This window comes from Amia ocellicauda, chromosome 5, assembly GCF_036373705.1.
Source record: "Amia ocellicauda isolate fAmiCal2 chromosome 5, fAmiCal2.hap1, whole genome shotgun sequence".
Lineage (NCBI taxonomy): Eukaryota > Metazoa > Chordata > Actinopteri > Amiiformes > Amiidae > Amia > Amia ocellicauda.
This window is the reverse complement of record NC_089854.1, coordinates 23,574,515-23,595,034: the sequence shown is the minus strand read 5'-3', so window position 1 is coordinate 23,595,034 and position 20,520 is coordinate 23,574,515. Positions and strand designations below refer to the sequence as shown.

General features: G+C 45.0%; 1 pseudogene; it reads right to left on the bottom strand.

Annotated features, from left to right (window-relative positions):
- Positions 1 to 5,751: 5,751 nt before the first annotated feature.
- On the bottom strand, positions 5,752 to 12,494 carry LOC136750628 (E3 SUMO-protein ligase KIAA1586-like; annotated as a pseudogene).
- Between the last annotated feature and the right edge of the window lie 8,026 nt (positions 12,495 to 20,520).

The window sequence follows — 20,520 nt, the reverse complement described above, 5'->3', positions numbered from 1 at the left end:
ACGCACATCCTTAAAATATCTGTGAACGACAAGTTTAAGCACGTTTGAGACACATGTTGACGGCGGCACACACTGGCACATGCTGTAAAATGCATCAGTATATCTCTTCTGTCAGACTGGAGAACCTTGGCAGCCTGAGGTTACCATGGAGATGAGAGCTGGAGCAGTAGTGAGCTGGCACTGAAGACATCGACTGCAGCACACAGCTCTCCGGGTTAAAAACAAACAAATGACAACAACAAAACCGAAAGGAAAAATATCAAATAAATAAATAAAAAGAGATTAGCTGAATATATGCACTAAATTAAAATCTGCCCTCTGTTTATGACTGTGTGTGAGAGCTCTGCCTGCCTGCAGGGAAGCTTTGAAGAGACTCCAGTGGCTTTGGTCCAGGTGGGCAAACAGGAAGACACCTGCTGCAGCTCAGACGCCATCGCACTGAATCACCGAGTACAGCTTCCAGGGGCCAATTCGACACTGAAACCATGTCTAGCATGACTGTGCTCACCACGGTACCATACTGACCACTGTACATAAAGACTACAATACATATATAATCAACAATAGAGAATTTGGTACCTGCGAGTTGTGTGGACTGATCACAAAAGCATCAAGACGGTCTTGGAAACTTTCAATAGTAGCAGGTATGAGGTATGAAGGGGGAAATGGCACATGTTAAAATTGCACACTGACTTTTCCTGTCCCACTGTATATTTATTATTACTATCAATTACTTATTTGGTTGACACCTTTGTCCAAGTAGGAGTTAAACAAAACTATCAGGGTATTTGTTAAAAAGCTGTCAAGAATATATACTGAATAACTCTAAACAGTCTCAATACAAATCTCTTTATTGCCACACAGACTGATGGTATTTGGGTTCGGTACAGCTCTGAAACAAAGACATGAGTGCTAAACAAATAACTTCTCATCATACATCTCATCCCAACATTAACCCACAATCAATATGAATTTACAATTAAATATTTTAACTTTTAACTTTAATATCCTAACTGTTGTAGGAAAGAAACTGTTTATTTGCAGACATAAACAATATTACAAAATTTTTTATATTTGTATGGTTTTTGTTTTCAAAATATAAATCTGCAGCATAAGGTTATTAGCAATGCTAACTCACAGAGCTAACTCAGATAAAGGGTAATCCTGACAGTGAACTTGAATATCCAATCATATCAAATCATATCATAGCACCAGTGGTTAATCTTCACTATAGAAAAACAATGTGGGTATATTGGAAACTAACAAACATTGTGTGTGAGAGAGAGAGAGAGAGAGAGAGAGAGAGAGAGAGAGAGAGAGAGAGAGAGAGAGAGAGAGAGAGAGAGAGAGAGAGAGAGAGAGAGAGAGAGAGAGAGATTTTTACAGCCCCATTCTCCTGGCCAGAATCTTGCTGAAGCCTGTGATGGTGCCAGGACTGATTTTGTCATCTCAATTAACTGCCCAGCAAACAAACTGAGGTCAACCTAGGGGCGAGATCAAAGGGAATTTGGGTAAAAGCAAACAAGATTATTGTTATGGTTTTATTTGATATCAGTTCTCACATAAAAAATAAAATAATGACTTGCATAAGCACACCTGGTTTTGTACTTAATTCACAGCCAATGACTTCAGCTCTACCCAGCTCTGGGGCACTGGACTGAAGTTGGAAGTCGGCTTGTGTATGTGGAATCTGAAGGAAATTAAACGCAGTGCCTTCAAGTACAACCTCAAGTTCACCATTGTTTTAGTAGTAGCTAGAATGTTACCACTACTTCTATTAGTACTATTAGTAGAACATTTTGCCTGCTGAGTGAGATTTTGATCATTATTTTATGTATTTGATTTTCACAAATATTATTAAGTGACTTATTTTGTAAGGCACTCATTTATGATAAGTAAAGGTAACATCGTGTTATTTTCTGCATCGTTTTCATCAGAGATATTACTTTACAGCAGCAAATACTAGTGTGTGTGTGTGGGGGAGTTAACTGAGATTAGTATATGTCAGATACATGTAACTGTATCTAAATCAAGTGTTAGGTCGTAGTTCATAGTTAAATGCAAAATAACAGGCCTCTCCAGTTTGGCTAGCCTATGAGAGGACTTGCTTTTTTCCTTCTTTCTTCGGCTCCATGGCAACTGCAGTGCCACTATTCCAGACCGTCAGTGATGCAGATCTGTATCAGAGGAGAGGCACGATGCAGTTTGCTTTCAAACCATCGCTCTGGAGAAGTGTGGGTTGCTTGCACTCTGTTGAGCCTGCCCACTTAAAACGAATACCGATTGCTGCTGACAGCCTTTTGTGGGTGTTAATGGAGCAGCTTTCTTCTGTTTGCTTCCATCACCTGGGACGCTTGAGTTGGCTATGCTATAAATATAAGTACCTTCTGTTCGGCTGATTCCATAGTAACTAGGAGGGAGGACTGGTATTCTCGCTAGTTAGTAAACACTCTGCACTAGTCACTGATGACTGAGACGCAGTGCATTATGGGGAGAGCTGACGCACAAGAGGAGACATGAACTGAGAGCAGTGTGATGAGATTCAGTTTTACCTGTTTAATTTAACATGGTAACACCTAATTAAGACTCTTTTCTTCCATAAAGCCTGTTGGATTCATAACTGATACACAAACTGACATTCAAACTTCTTTATCTCACACTACACTTAACATGCTGTTTGTAAATGTGCAGTGCAATCGGATTAGGACTTTAATAAGCATTTAATTCTTATTACCGAGATTTGAGAGATGCTCTACTACTTCTGACAAGTCTGAAAGGGCTTTCTGCTGTAATTGGTGTCAATTTAACAAGCTCCACTGCACTGGGACAGTGAGTTCTGATTTTCTATTATTATCTGTAAAAAATGTGTTTTCCACAGTGCACAAAGAAGAATATAATTAGGGTTTAATAACCTACTCGGGAGGTTTTATGATGTGGTTTAAAGCCATAGACAAGGGGAACGTAATGTAAGAGACAGAGAACTCTGGAGTGGTCAGGTATGATTTGATCTTGAAGTGTTAGAGGGACACCAGCTTCTCAGGTGATGAACTTTCAGCTAAAGCCTCCTGGGCATCTGACAGATCTGGAAGGGAGGATGAAGTTCAGTAATACCATAACAAGGATGGTGAGTTTGTGTATTTATATTTGTGAAGGCACACATATGTATTGATCTCTGATTACTGTATTTATCAATAATTTTAAACAGCACTACCCATACAGCACAATACACAGGCATGTCACAACCTAAACATCAAGCTTGCAAATCAATACAGTGTAAAGTGAAGGCAAAGCACTTGACTGACAAGTGTTGATATGGCACAAACAGCTGTAACATCTGGAAAGCCCCTCTTCCTCTGGGAATTCCACTGTTCTTAAAGGCAGAGGTTAAAGATGTGTCTCCCCTACTCCCTCCTGCTGCTACATCACCATATTGTACTTTTCTGGAGATTACTCAGCAAAATCCACTTCATATCAGATGCAAAAACTGAAATTGTTGAGTAAATACATAAACAAAATGATTGTGGTGTAATTGACTCATTATTCTTCTCCGTCCTTGCTGCTGTGTTGGGAAACAATGAGGAATGTGCCAACTCAAAAGTGCTGACTATGAACTTGGACCTGGGCTTTACTACTAACAATTAGTATTTTCTGTATCCAACTTCTTCCTAGAACTGTTCTGAATAGCCTTGTCAATACTTCAAGGTGATGTAATAGGTAGTAATGTACTTTGGCAGCTTTACATCAAAGCTCACTCAGTTCAAGTTCATAACGTCAGGGTTTGGTTCGATCTTCAGACACTACTTGAGCAGAAAATCTACACCTTATGCAGCAAACATTGTGATACACATTGGCCAGTGAAGATTTTCATCCATATACTTCCATTAACAAAGTTCAATGTGTCTTTCACTTTTCCTTCATTGCTCATGTGCAGTTGTGGGTGATCAAGACATTAACATCTGAAAGTGAAATGAACTCTCCTAAATTGTACTACGGTGCCCATGTCAAATAAACCTTGAACTGGGATAATGACATACTGTAATTCTTCATTATATGTAACAGCAGACGTTTGTAATTGGGATGTGAACAAACCGTAGAGGAGAGCTCAGTCTTCAGTGGAAAGTCCCATGAGATGTTTTGAAAGGTATTAATAGATACCCAAGTGGGTATTCTTAATTACTCTCAGTGCTCCTACAGTTTATTAATCTGACTTTAGCCCCTTCCTCTTCCTGTCATGTGATACATTGTATCTAACTAAATTAGTGCAGTAGATTGTATTGTATTTAAATATTGAATTACACTTATTTATACAGAGATACAACCCGATATATTGATTGTTCCTTATGCCCTGTTAAATACTTGCATAAGACTGACAGTAAATTAAATTAGACTTGCTAGTATAGCAGTAATAATAATAATACTAATAATAATAATAATAATAATAATAATGCAGAGCTAGTCTGTCTGATCAACCTAATGCATGAAGATTATTACACAAACTGGTTAGAAACTAGTTATATAGCAAAGTTGAAAACTGGTCAATATGTCTAATATAAGTTTTTCTTTCACAGTTATAGCAATAGTTTAAATATACATTGTTTTGAGTCTGATATACAGCTCTGGAAAAAAGTAAGAGACCACTGCAAATTGTTCTTCAATCAGCATCTCTACATGTATGGCAGCCATTCCATTCCATTCATATATGTATTTGGAATTTGGGAGAAATGTTGTCAGTAGTTTATAGAATAAAACAAAAACCAGAGAAACTGATAATTTTGCAGTGGTCTCTTATTTTTTTCCAGAGCTATATACTGTAAGCTTCCAATAAGAGAAATCATTTCATTTCCCTATTCTGAATTTATCCCCCGTCATTTCCCTTGAACCCTTGTGCCTTTATCTCGACTAGAACAAAAACACATCTTGCAGAGGGGGCTTGCAGTGCATTTGCCTGCAGGCAGTGTATGGCCGGGCACTGTGGTCTGATCTGTTGATCCAATCCCCCTATTTGGATGCAATATAATATAAATCTGAAATGGATGGGATTAGGAGATCAAAACAGCATTAGAATTGAGCCTGACTCACTTACTGGATATTGTTTAGCTATTTTTTAAATTCTGGTGTTAAAGGGCACCATTTTTTCGTTAGCAGATGGATATTACCTTTTTAGGGGAGATTATCCCAATGTGATACTTCCCCTGCGGTGCTTAAAAAGCAGGGCCCTGTCTGAGCTGGGCGGGTTCAGACAATCAAACATTGGATTTGTTTTTTCACACAGACATGTCTGGGGAAAGCTGCCTGTTCTTGCAGTTTGTGTTTTATTTCTGCTGAGGAGGCATATCGGACTGTGACAGGGCAAAATGCACCCCATATGGTTTGCAGCTAGAGGTAATCATTTTGCATAAAAAATCAAACACATAACCCGAGGTGTTCTCCCACGTGACATTAAAGATGTGAGAAGGCCATGGACTCACTTCCTCTTAATGTCAAAGGAAATCGAGAAGCAACTTGCCCTTCTTCAAAATGTAAATTCTAATACACTGAGTACAGTAGGAAATATGTGTCACAGAAGGTGACAACTACACTGATGTTGTGTCATGTAATTTGTGTTTGATATTGTGTGGGCACTATTTTATTAACTGCACTATCTATTAGTAGTAGTATTTTATACACTATTTTGCTGTTTTTTTGCTTATATTTATTCTATATTTCGTGTAATGATTTAATTAAATTTAATCCCTTAATCCTGGGGGGGAGGGGTGTTGCTAAAAAAGGAAAAAAAAGTTGTATCTTATTCGTAATGACATATCCTTCAAGATAAGACTATGGGCATAAATACGTTAATAAATCTCTTTTTAAAATAACAACCATTACAATGATAACCATACATAAACAAAACAACCTATGTTATCAATGACACCATTAACTCTGAACAAAACTCAGTGGTGTTCACAAACTTTTTCTCAGATAGTTTCAACAGCACCCCTTCACCAGCAATTGTTCATGTGCTACTGCTCAGCATGTTGCACAGTGGCCTTTTTGTCTCGGCATGTGTCTCTCTCTCTGTTTTACTGGCAGTTGACAGACAAATGTCCCTCCCTAAGCCAGGACTAAACATAGGGGTTAGGGTCAAACAACTGAAGAGGAGGGCCATTTATGTCAATAAACAGTACTGAACAGAGGCTTCTGGCTCTTAGACTATTCCTTGAATTTGTGGCTGTGTCATTGAGGGCTGAGAAGCCTCTTTCACACTCAGCAGAGCTTGCCAGGTATGTCTTGCTGGCAGTCAACAGCCAATTGAGGATCTTCCCATTCTGGTCATTGCTGAGTTTCCGAGATCTGAAGTCCTCAACTGCCTTCCTACTTGGCATTCCAAGCTTCTTTGCCAGATCATGGATCTCTCTCTCCCCAAAATGAACAACAGCCTCTCTTGATTTTGGCCACCTGATGGGATCCAGAGGTGTCAGAGCCTTTGTAAGCTTGTAAGCCTTTGTAAGAGACAGGTATTTGTGAGTAGTGACTGTCAATGATGGTTTGGAGAAACTATAGCCTATTTACATGTTCCCTGCTGGAATCCAAGGGCACACCTTTGAATTCTCCTTTTGAATTCTCCCTGAGACTCTCCTCCGCTCTCTCCATTGACTTCCCTGGGGTGGTCTTCACAGCCTCCAGCACCTCTATTGTCATCTTGATCTCTCGAGTGGAATCCATCAGAGATGTCCTTCTGTTCTGAAATATAAGCACCAGAAAGGCGTGGTTACCCACCTGAAGTTTGAGTGACAGGCTCTGTAGTTCACACAACATCTTTCATGGTTGCCAGGTCCTTGACAAACCCTGTGCATGTGAGGCGCTTCAGCAGGCCATTGAACTTTCTGTGTTCCACATGACTGCATGTCTCATCTTCGGAGGCTTTCCTCATCTGCTCAGCTGCTCAGCCAAAGCAGGGAAATCTGTCCAAACAGCTTGCACAATATTAAAACTACTTGCTACCCAGCGGATGGTAAACACTTGCCCAATCCTAAGTAGGGTGAAGTTAACCTAGAAGGCAGCTTCTGTGAGTTGTCTGGTATTCTTAGGTGACTGATGATATAATGTATACAACTTTGATATACATATCTCAAAGTGGTTGCACCCTGTGACTGACTTCAGTGCATAATTTACTGACAACTCAAGCCTGTGTGCAAGGCAGTGGACGCTCTCCAGGCAAGGGTATTCTCTACCCTTGTAATGAGGCCACTCTGTCTGCCAGTCTTCACAGATGCCCCATCTGTAGTTATGTAAATCAGGTGAGATTTAAGACAGTCATCATCCAGGTCAGCTTCCATAAGACTCTTCTTAAGAGCTTTGTATTGGGCATCAGCTGTTGTTCCTTACTCAAGCTCAGTCAGCTCCAGAAATATATTTTCTACATCAACTTGCCCTGTCACATCTCCTCTGAGGTATATGATGAGGTAGCTTCTCCTGAATGCTGTGCTTTCATCCACTGTGAGACCAATTTAATTGTTGACACCATCTTCTAATTTTAATGGCAATGTGTGTAATCATATTAATGCAAGAGTGACTTGTGACAGGAGCGAACTTTCACTCCATTGATCTCTTGTAACTCAACCAAGCCATTCATTTTTATAAATGCCAGCATTTCCTTTGCAATGAAATATGCTGTTCTAAATGAATTTGCTGTCTCATACAGAAGTGAGGCATTTAAAGTCTCTGTCAGTGTGGGAAAAACCTCCTTCTCTCTCTGCTGTTTAATGTCACATGCTTTGTGATGGGCTAGGCTGTCTCTATGTTTATATATTTTCTTTCTCATGACCCGGACATCTTTAGCTGAGACCTCACCCAAGGTCCATGCCTATACCTGTATCCCCTTTTGGCTTCTGAAGAGGTGTTTGGCATCTCTGCAGACAGAACATCCAAAATTATTACCTTGTATGTCCAGCCAAGGGGAGTACTTTCTGTCTCCACACCTCTAGCTGCTCATCGCTGAAGGGTCTTGTCTGATCTACGCTAGCATTTTTGTCAGTGGGCTGGGACAGAACTTTACTGGTTGCTGTGCTGGTGGTCTGGGCTGGATGTGACATTTTTGTTGTGCTAGTGCTGGCAAGTGGTGGAGTGGGGCAGGGCTCGCCTGTATATTCTGCTAGTGGCCTGGGCTCTGCTTGTCTATCACCTTTGCTACCACTCCTCTTAGGCTGGACTCTACAATAAATAAATCACATACCGATATGTTGTACAAAATGTATGTTTCATATGGCTTTGATTACATATCTTATATAAACATTCACTGTGGAACCACCTTTCTAAAACTACAGAACTGAAAAAGAAAGCAATATATTTACCCTTTAAAACAGTCATTTATCAGCCTCCTCTTCTCTCCCTTTCCCTTGTCCATTTCTGTGAAGACATTTGCATTTTCAATTCAATATTTACCTAGTTACCACTGTCTAACCTCTGCTAGACCTAGAACAAACATGCAGAGACATCACAGCTGTGTTTCTTATGCAATATAGTGTAATTTTACATTTCCTGAATCTTTGACAGTAATTATATATATTTTAATTTGTTTTTAGTTTTCCTAGATCTCACAGTGATAAAATAAGGAAGATATGGTTTAGGCGACAATAACAAAACAAATGGTGGTAAACCATTTGCAGAGTGCAAACACATGACATGCAAATAGGCTGACATTAAATTAAAGATTAGTGTCTAACTGTCTAAGCATTATTTTCTCTTCAATCTTCACGTATGTGTTTAGAATGTCACTGAAGAAAAAAAATCGGATCTGGAACACTGATGAACATTGGAAGAAGCCGACAAAGTTGTCTTGTGTCAGGGCATTCATTTCAACAAAATATAATATTTTTATTCAATGAAATATCGGGACACCCCAAGTTCAAAGTTTTCTCTCTTATGCAATCTCTGACCATGCATTTCTGGAATGGGGATGGAGCCACACAGTATTGCCATTTCCTCTCAGTAATTTCCCCACAAACTGGTCCTTAAAACCCTCCAAATCACATATTTTTCCCCCACAATTTGAAACAAAGTGAGATCCGGTGAGGTGGGGGTGCTGTGTTGGTGAAGTGTGGCCTGGAAGGGGGGAAGGTTGGGGGCGGTGGAGAAGTGAAGTGTGAGTGGATGGTGGGGGGTGCTAGCGAAGTTAGGTCCAGGTAGGGGGGGTGGGGGGTGCTGGTGAAGTGAGGTCCGGGTGGGGCTCGTGAACTGTTTTCAGCTTCCTAGAGCATTGTATCTCATCAGTAAAATAGATTAAATTCAACTGTGCAAATCTATAAATTCCCCCCAAAATTATCCCCCAAGATTTCCCCCCATACAAAAGTTGCCCCCAAATTTCCCCCGGGCACTTAAAAATCCCCACATTTGGGGGGAAATCCTCCAATCTGGCAACAGTGGAGCCACAGTTGAAAAAAGTCTGTTCTTTCTAAGACCTGCTGCTCTTTAAGGTTTGACTGCTCCTTGCCATGGGTCAGTGTGGAGGAGGGCTCCCCCTGGTGTGTGGTGGTTAGGAATGTAACGGTTTCATGGTGCCCATCGGTTGTAAAAACAGACGGTTGTCATACCGTGGCCATTTTCTCATTCAAGGTATTGCATGAATTAGGGTTGTGACGAAGTTAGCAAATCCGAACTCAGTCGAATACTAAACCAAACGAATTTGAAATTGTCCTAAAATATTTGTGTCTACCATTGCAACACGCACATGCATGAAGTCCGCTCATTCATGGTCCAGATGTTATTTTAGAATGAAGAGATGATGTGATTGTTACAGCGCAATGTATCTGTATGAAATAATATGATGAGAATAAGTAATATCAAAATGCAAAATGCCCCTCAACCTACAACTAAATACGTTATGTCCGCATCCGCATTCGCATACGCATTCGACAGATTTAATGCTTTAAAATACGCATTAGACAGATGCGGATTTCTGTCATCTCTGTCACATCCCTAATTTTTACATTCTTTTTTTGTTGATCTGATTAAGAGATGTCCTAAAGATAAATAAAGCTGAAGATATCCAAGAATTGGTTATAACTGAAATATGTCTCTGTGTTTATCAAACTTATTTAATAGATTTAAAAATTAAATTGCTAATAATATTAGCAATACACCATGATACCTTAATACCGTGATATGTTTTGTGATGGTTATCATACCGTGAAAATCTCATACCGTTATACCCCTAGTGGTGGTATTGTGCTCCTGGGGATAGAGAGGCAGAAAGGCAGGATCTAGGGTATAAGGAGATGTCCTTGACCCAACACCAAAGGGATTTCATTGGAGTTTGCAAATGGAGCAACCCTGTGTCTTCTGGTGACTGTTTGTAGCTGTGTGTAAGAAGGGGTGTTGATAAGCATAGCTTTTGTGGGGATTGAGACCTCTGTAAACCCTTTCACTGGGTTTCTAGTTTCGGCATACTTGAGTTAGGGAATAGTACCCTAGGAATAGTTTTAGGGAACGATAGGTTGCATACGCAACCTCGGTTATCTGAAAAGGGAAGCACTGCCCAAGGGGGAGGGGTTTCTGCACACTTCCATGGGAACCCGATCGAAACGTCACTCTATCAAAGCTGCCATTGGCCCCAGAGCTCGTCACTTAGAACAGGTCCATTCCCAATTCCTGTTCTATAAAACGTGACATCAGAGCATCTTTTGCCGGGAGCCAGGACTCCCGCACGACCTTGCAACCCTTGGGCAGTGCTTCCGTTTTTAGATAACCGGGGTTGCATACGCAACCTATCATTATTTTTCAAGTCGGAAGCTCTGCCCAAGGGGGAGGGGTTACTGTATAACAAAACCGTCGCAAGGGAGGAGGCAGCGAGCTGATATGGGAGCCTGCCCCGAGGGGCACCGCTAGGGGACCTCGGCAGCACAACTTCAGACTGTAACCTCAGGGCTGCACCTGAGCCGTCCAGGAGTGAGGACCGTAATCATGCTCTACCGGGAACTGTCTGCAATCAGCATATGCAAAGCAGGGCTACAGAGGTTAACTCTTACACCCTCCACTTACAAGAGCAAGGCCAGCTGCTCTACTAGTGCAGCTAGGAGCGAGGCTGTAATCTACTTGCACAATGTCTGGCGCGGGCAATCAAGCACTTGTGCGGCCTCCGCACAATATCATTGCAGTGGACCCCTGATCCAATAGGAGCGGGGCCACAGACCCAATGAGACAAATACAACATAATACATAGCTGGCTAGTCAGAGTAGCTCAGAGTAGCCGAGCTGAACAATATACAATATATACATATCGCATGACAGCAAGACCTTCATGCTGTCAGCACGCAGCACAAGACTATCCAACTCAGCTAAACAGTACAGAGTGGAAGAGCTCCATTGTGCTGACAATTTAGATTTCGTACAAACGAACTATATACACCACAGGGCGCAGGAACGAACTCATGCGCCGCCCATGGAACACAGGAGCAGTTGATGCCTGCTGGTTAGAACGGCTAACGCAGAGCAACATTAGCTCTACTGTGTTAAGAAAGGAACCATAGTTATAATGAACAAACTATATACAGGGCGGCCTCGTAAGTCAATATGCCTGTAGGCCACATGACAAGCCCTGGGAACACATCGATAGGGCTGTCAGTAAATCCAGGAGCAGCTCGCGTGCGTGCTCGCCTGGAAGGCATAGTCCGGTGGAAGGGAAAGACACGGTTCACTAGCTCCCTCAGGATGCACTTACAGGGGCAGACTGGGAGAGGAAAGGCAGGAGCCAGAGCATGTAGGCTACTGGGGCTCGACTGCAGCCAACACCGGGTTCCCAATGGAAGGGACTGGTCCCATCACATCCAACCTGTAGAACCGGGAAAATGTAAGCGGCAAGGCCCAAGCTGCAGCCGCACAAATGTCTGCCAAGGGGGCACCTTGAAAAAGGGCCCACGATGTGGCAACACCTCGAGTCGAGTGGGCCACCAGGTGATCAGGCACCGGGGTCTCGGTGGACTCGTAGGCCATGGTAATGGTGTAATGGTAATGGTAATCCAATGCTCCATAAGACACAAACAGTTGGTCTGAGCGCCGAATGTCCTTAGTGCGTTCCAAATAGTACCTGAGGGCCCACACAGGGCAGAGTAGGTGAAGCTGACTCTCTTGCTCTGAAACGAAGGGAGGAGGATGAAAAACCATCAACTCAATAGGCCTGTTGACATGAAATGGAGACAGCACTTTTGGGAGGAACCCAGGGTTAGGCCGTAGTGTGACCCTGGAGCCATCTCCCGCAAAACGGACACACGATGGGTGTACGGACAGGGTGTGTAACTCGCTCACGCGTTTTGCAGAGGTGATTGCCAGCAAAAATGCAGTCTTAAGTGACACCAGCTTCAGCTCAGCTGAGTTCAGTGGCTCAAATGGGGCTTGGGAAAGTGCCAGCACTACATCAAGACGCTATGCGGGCAGTGAAAGGGTTCGAGGAGACCGTAGCTGTCGAGCTCCCTTTAAGAACTGCACAGCCAGAAAATGAGACCCAGGAGGCTCGCCATCAATCCGAACATGACATGCGGAGATGGCCGCCAGATACACTTTGAGCGTGGACAGGGACTTGACCTGGTCCAACAGCTCTTGTAGAAATTGCAATATGACCCCGATGGGGCAATTAATTGGGTCTTGTCCGCTGTCTTGGCACCAGGTGCTAAACGTTCGCCAGCGGAAGGAATACTGCGACCTCGTAAAGGGAGCTCTCCCTGACAGAATAGTGGAAACTACCGCATCCGACAGACCCCAGGCAATCAACCGGAGGCCCGGAATGGGGTGCCAAAGTGTGCCCTGCACCTGGGACAACAAGTCCGCTCTCACTGGGAGCTGCCAAGGCTCTCCATGGAGGAGGGCGATCAGGTCTGTGAACCAGATTCAGCAGAATTGTCGCTCGTTCTCTCCTGACCTTCTCCAGGACCACCGGGAGAAGGGGGAATGGTGGGAACGCGTAAAGGAGACAGCACGGCCACGTGTGGGTCAATCCTTAGGGTTCCTGAGCGGTCTTCGACGGAGAACCATAGTGGGCAGTATGTGGACTTTGCCAGGGCAAAGAGATCCACGTCCGCCCTGCCGAACCGGCTCCACAGTTGTTGTAACACAAGCGGGTGGAGGCGCCATTCTGAGACCGGGGGGCCTCCCCGAGAGAGGAGGTCCGCCACCGTGTTGGACAGGCCTGGGAGGTGAACTGCTCTGATGGAGCTGAACCGTGGCTGTGCCCACAGAATGTGAACAAACCAGCCAATCGTCTAGATCAGGGATGTCAAAGATACGGCCCGTGGGCCGGATCCAGCTCGCCAGCAGGTTTCATCCGGCCCAAGATGTTTTGGGTAAAAAAACAAACAAACAAACAAAAAAAAAAACATTTGCATACAGTTATTATTACTATGTGTAATAAGCAAAGTAACAGGTTTCTTTGATATGATACATTAATTAACACTAGAAGCGCTGACATTTCGAACAACCTACAAGCACCAAAGCCGGTCGTTGTAACCGATAGCTCTTTAACAGGCAAACAATCGTATAAAAAACTCAGAAGTTTTATTCATGAATATCAAATCCAACATTTACATTTACATAGCACAAATAGAGTATTTAAATTGAAATATGACCATAAAAAGTTAATATTATTGCTATAAATAACATCAATACACTTTTTTTTCTAAACGCGCACACTGCAGTCAAAACATTATATTGGAATAATGCTCAAAAGCAATATTTTATAGTTCAAAAATAACTATTGCATTTATCAAAACATAATTGTACACTAAAGTAAACATTTTCAACAGTGTAAACTTTGTTTTCAACATACAGTGCTTGTATTCACTGTAGCTTTGTATTTCAATAAACTATTTACTATATATTTAGCCTGCATACCTGACAGCTCGTACAGTCCACACAGGACAGTTGTTGCACTTTCCCTGCATGAGCTCGTAACTCACACTGCATTTTGACAGCCCTCTCCAGGTGAACACTTTTACTCCACGAATATATAGCATCGCAATAAATGCTCCTCCGCTGATAATGTCCGTGAATCATTATTTTGGTGCGATGTGCTGCGCTATTGCACTCTGTACTACGTGCAGTAGCAATCACGTATTGATCAGTAGAGTAAAAGCACTCCGTGCCATTTGGACCTGGCGTTTCACTCGCAGTGTTTTAACAGCACTGGCACAAACCCACAAATTATCTGTCATTGCCAGTATCACTGACACCCCTGAATCAGTCATGTTCATATACATGGTATATCCAAAACGAGCTCTCTTCAATCTCCATTTTTAATCCATGTTTATTTGCGGGTCATCACTGTATCCACTCAATCTGAGCTCAAACCAGCAAGTGAAAATGTCATAGCCTCATCCTTCTTGGGCACATCGCTTCTTCAGGAGAGTGGCGATTTCGCCGCGAAGCGCCAAACAATGCAATGGGTCCCTCACTCACGTCACCCTGGAAGGGGGGTGGATTTGTCTGGCCGGGGGCCAGGGCAGCAAGCCTGGGGGAGCGCCTGCCTGCCGGAGATGCGCTGGCAGAGATCGAAAGGTGGGCTGTGCTGTGACCTGGGCTGTGGTCCGGCCTGTGGCCTGGGCTGTGGCCTGGGCTGCGGCCTGGGAGCCGCGGTCGGGGGACCTCCCCGCCGACGAGCTGCCGCAGACCGCCTGCGCTGCTGGGCCTGGGGTGCTACGGGGTACCCAGCTGCAGGGACTGCTTCCTCTCCTGGAGGGTGTGTGTGAGCATCAAATCCACAGAGGGGCCAAAGGTAAAGCCCAGTGAAATAGGGGCATCCATGAGGTGAGTCCTGTCCGCCTCAGGGTCCCGCCGTGCCCTTGCCCCCTGGCGCATCACCGTGACCAGCTGATCCGCTGCCGCCGCTGCTATCCCTGAGATAGGGGGCGGGGTGGGTGATGCGCCATGTTGCTCCGAGGGCTCCACCAGCTGAGCTAGGCCAGCAGGCTTTCAGTATTTCGGAAGTGAGCCGCTTGGGCTCCAGCCTCATATGCCCTCTGGAGCAGCGTCTCTGTGATGCGACACTGCCTGTTGGGACGGGCCAGGTCGCGTGGCTCTGCGGACAGCGGAGGTAGGGAGACGAGCACGGCTATGGTGGAATTCACGCGGGGAAAATCCACCAAGCCCGCTTCTGCCATGCTCTGGGTCCTGGCATAAGCCTCCCCTCTCCTGGCTAGGGCGGGGGCTGTTACCAGATGGTCCCAGGTAGCCCTCAGCTCATCCCAGTTCAGGCAACAGCGGGAGGGCCCGTGTGGGTCGCTGCGTGCGCTGACCCCTCTCGAACCTGGAGCACGGCAGGGCAGAATCAGAGGGCCAGGGGAGGTGGAGAGACTCCACAGCCCACTGGATGACTGCCCAGAACTCCCTATCCTGTCCCATGGGAGCAGAAGGGGCATCCATGCTCAACGGAGGAGGAGGGGTGGGAGCGACCAGCTCCTCCTCCATGAGCTCCACCTTGAGCTCTGAGTCCTCGTGAGGACCCAGAGACAGGCGGTCCTCCTCCCAGGTGGCCTGTCTGCTGCCCTCCTCCTGGGATGGGGCAGACAGACTCCCCTCAGTCTCCACCAGTGCGGCGTGGCACCTGTTGCGCCGATTGCACTGCCTGCGCTGCCAGGAGAGCGCAGATTTGGTCCATCCTGCTGTTGAGAGCAAGGATGGCCTCATCGCGCTCCCTGTACGCTGGGCCCAACCTCCTTCGCCGACAGCGCGGCGGGGAGGAGGCCAGCAAAGACTCAGAATAGGGGGAGGGAGCCCAGGGGGTCGCTCCGCCGCTCTTCCTTGTCGCTCATGTGCACACGTGGGGGGGTGCGCACAACCGTAGCAGGTGTGGTAGCGGCAGTCGGCGTAGCTGCGGGAGCAGGAGGAGATGCAAGCGCAGGGGGCGTGGCTGTCTCCATCCCTGCAGCCCTGGAGGAGGAGACAGAGGGGCTCGGGGAGAGGCGGAGATCCAGGATCCCGGAGGCCCCCCGGTCACTCACCGGAGTGGGGGATCTCTGGACGCGGCTGCGATTGTGGTGGCGCCCGGTGAAACGGCAGACCACCAGACGCGCCATAGCGGACACAGAAGTCATGGCCAATCTGCGCCTGCTGTTGGAGCCCAGACAGACGGGGCATAAGACCTCCCCAAGCGGCACAGTGTCGGGAGTGAGAGGAGCCCATCGCCAAGCCGAGCACACACGCACGGGCACAAGGAATTGTGCAGCAGAGGCGCTGGTCAGTGTTTGCACCGGGGGCACACAACAACTGGAACACCTCTGCAACAAGTGGAGCGCCTAGCTGGCCCGCCGCTGTAAGTGCGTCTCCACCCGGCAATGTTTATATACACGGGGGTGCTGCGACACCAACCACACGCAACCTTGCTGTTGCCGGACTGATCACTGTGTATACCAAGCACCAGGTGCCAGGGTTTCCGGGGACACCGGGTGACGCGGAGTCCGGGGTCCGCAGGGCCGAAGGTAGTAGACCACCAGCTGTAGCGGGATCTAAAACCGAGGCACGCAAGCACGGACCGGAAGGGCTAGCAGTGCTCGTTCTCAGCGAACTGAGAGAGTGAGATCTCCTATAGCCGCAGCTGTGGGCTGTAGTGCGGGTGCCAGCCGGCAGAGGAGCACCTCTTACAACATACCGCGGCTCAGGCCAGGCAGCTGGGCTTCGGATTTTACTGCCGCTGCTAGTGCTCCTGCTGTGGAGGAAAAAGCCCTGTGGACAAAAATCCAACACAGCAAGCAGTCGGAATACATAAGGCACTATATAAACACGACTATTATTTGTGCTATTTGTAGCTGAAACTGAAACCGAAAGAGCGGAAGAACAGAGTCAGATTAGCTATCAATAATAACTAATAGTACAAATAGACACAACAAGTAAATGGTGGTGACAGCGCAGCCGTGAAGTCAGCCAACCGAACAGCAATAATAATTATTGTAAACAATAATAATACGGTCTAATGCACAAACAAAACACAAAGAGCTTACGTTCTCGGTCTGGGCGAAGTGGCAAAAGAGGACGAACCTGTGCTGACATCATGTTTTATAGAACAGGATGTGGGAAGGGACCTGTTCTGAGTGACGAGCACAGGGGCCAATGGCAGCTTTGATAGAGTGACGTTTCGATCAGGTTCCTATGGCAGTGCGCAGAAACCCCTGCACCTTGGGCAGTGCTTCCGACTTGAAAGATAACTTTGGTTTAGTTTTCATTATTGCCATTATTGTTTTATTGCTCTAGAGCAGATATGGGGGTAGACAGTCTGGCTAGAGGTCCTCTTCCCTGTGAAATAGGAGTGGTGTAGTTTTAGGGTGACGGGGGATCCCGGGAGACACAGCCTGAAATCTTTAATGCGCCTTAACTCCTCCGAGCCTCTCATCCCCTCCATCCAGCCATCTGATAGCTGACAGTCCATCCTGGCGCTGACGCGGCCACTGCTGACCACCGCTCTGTTCTTCCCCCAAGTTGCTGCTGCCCTTGCCTGCATTTGCCTTCCTTTCACGTTGCGCTATTTTAAAATCCAGCACATGATCAGGTTCAGATGTACAATTAACAGCATCAATCACTGGACACCACCCCCAGCTGCAAGTATATTGAGGCTCATTAACTAAACAACAAATCAATTAACTCATAATTATCCCAAACCAATATAAAGAACCATACATCAAATCCAAATCTAAATTGACCCTCCACTTTGAGCTGCATCTGCGGTCAAAGGAAATTATTTGGCAGCGTGCACACAGACCCATGAGAAAGTAATGATAGTAGTAGTAGTAGTAGTGTGTTTCTAAGCAAGTTCATGTGACAGCCCAGTGGGATTAAAAGTAGGGGGGAGATGTGATGGTAATGTTTAATTGAGCTCTATTATCTCAGTCCCTCCTGCTTATAATCGTCCCCATCTTACCACTCTTCGTGCTGGCCAATTAACACACTGTGCTCTCGGGGTGAACCCTTCTCTCCCTCAACAGCAAAGATATTTCATAATCATCGGGCCTCACTGTTGTTGCCCTGCTGCTGTATGAATGTCTTCACATTGGTCAGGTGGGCGATGGTGCCGGCCACACAGGTGGGGCAGAGAAGATGGGAGCACAGAGGATCGAACCCTAGGCTATCGGTGTTATCGACACATGATCAAAACAGCTGAGCCTCACAGCTACCTAGTATCTATATGTTTGGATCTGTATCTCAGATTAGTGCTGCATCTAATTATACATGACCAAGAGAAACTCTGCCCACTCAGCATGTTTTGGGCCTGGACTGGGATCAGTGGATGGTTTGTGTCACAGTCTACCATCACAGTGATTTAAAGAGTTCTTGGATTAAAACAAAAAACAAAAAACCTTGCCTGACCACCAAGGTTATACATGCATCTTGATCTTGAATATTAATTATGATTAATGTGGTTTTATAAAGTCCTACTGCATAGGTTATTAATAAGCACGTATTTGCACATTTTAGAAGTACGATTTACTCCGAGATCATTCATGTCGAGGCTTTTTCCATATGTTTACTCCTTATTAAACCTCAGCAAATATTTTGAATGTAATCAAATAACACACATGGGGGTGAGATTGATGTGTTCATGGTGAATTGAGCATTAAAATCAACCATAACCTCTGAATGAAACTTAGACTTTTCTCCTTACACAGTACTTCATACATACAGTGGCTACTGAGCCACCCAGGGATGAGTTTACAAATAAAAATGCATAAATATGTAATCTTTATTCTAACAGATTTAGTGATTTATTTTAAGCCTCAATGATAGAAAGTCCAATACAACACAAGGACAAGCTTGCATGTGCGTCCGAGGGAATCCGGCTCCTAGCCCAGGTCAGGACGCACCAATCAGACGAAGATCTACTTGCTGTTATTCGACAAGAGGATTATAATTGTGCGTCATCTTTAATTTTTTTTTTTCATTTGTCCTGTTGCAGATTAAGGAGCTGGCTTACACTTATCTTAGCCTTGGAATTGCAAAGAAAATATGGCTTCATGACCATTTAAAAACTGAAGATTATGGGGGGACTCTGCTTATAGATATAATCATATTAAAACTCTCCATGGACTATTCTTTTCTTCTCACACTCAAGGGTATAAATAGCTAATCTGCCTAGTCATATGTTGTCCAGTTCTGACCAGTCACTTGTCCTGTCATTGCTCTTTATGTATGTTTTTTGCAAATATTCGGTTGGATTACTAATTTAATCATTGTAGGTTGTGGTTTGAGGCAATTATCACAATATTCAAAACAGAATAATAGTAGTAATAACATGTTTTACAGAATATTATAAGTATATAGTGAATGTGTATTTAAATGTCATTTTGAACTTTAGAGTTGATAATTTACACTCACCTAAAGGATTATTAGGAACACCATACTAATACTGTGTTTGACCCCCTTTCACCTTCAGAACTGCCTTAATTCTACGTGGCATTGATTCTACAAGGTGCTGAAAGCATTCTTCAGAAATGTTGGCCCATATTGATAGGATAGCATCTTGCAGTTGATGGAGATTTGTGGGATGCACATCCAGGGCACGAAGCTCCCGTTCCACCACATCCCAAAGATGCTCTATTGGGTTGAGATCTGGTGACTGTGGGGGCCAGTTTAGTACAGTGAACTCATTGTCATGTTCAAGAAACCAATTTGAAATGATGCGACCTCTGTGACATGGTGCATTATCCTGCTGGAAGTAGCCATCAGAGGATGGGTACATGGTGGTCAAAAAGGGATGGACATGGTCAGAAACAATGCTCAGGTAGGCCGTGGCATTGAAACGATGCCCAATTGGCACTAAGGGGCCTAAAGTGTGCCAAGAAAACATCCCCCACACCATTACACCACCACCACCAGCCTGCACAGTGGTAACAAGGCATGATGGATCCATGTTCTCATTCTGTTTACGCCAAATTCTGACTCTACCATCTGAATGTCTCAACAGAAATCGAGACTCATCAGACCAGGCAACATTTTTCCAGTCTTCAACTGTCCAATTTTGGTGAGCTTGTGCAAATTGTAGCCACTTTTTCCTATTTGTAGTGGAGATGAGTGGTACCCGTTGGGGTCTTCTGCTGTTGTAGCCCATCCGCCTCTAGGTTGTACATGTTGTGGCTTCACAAATGCTTTGCTGCATACCTCGGTTGTAACGAGTGGTTATTTCAGTCAAAGTTGCTCTTCTATCAGCTTGAATCAGTCGGCCCATTCTCCTTTGACCTCTAGCATCAACAAGGCATTTTCGCCCACAGGACTGCCGCATACTGGATGTTTTTCCCTTTTCACACCATTCTTTGTAAACCCTAGAAATGGTTGTGCGTGAAAATCCCAGTAACTGAGCAGATTGTGAAATACTCAGACCGGCCCGCCTGGCACCAACAACCATGCCACGCTCAAAATTGCTTAAATCACCTTTCTCTCCCATTCAGACATTCAGTTTGGAGTTCAGGAGATTGTCTTGACCAGGACCACATCCCCTAAATGCATTGAAGCAACTGCCATGTGATTGGTTGGTTAGATAATTGCATTAATGAGAAATTGAACAGGTGTTCC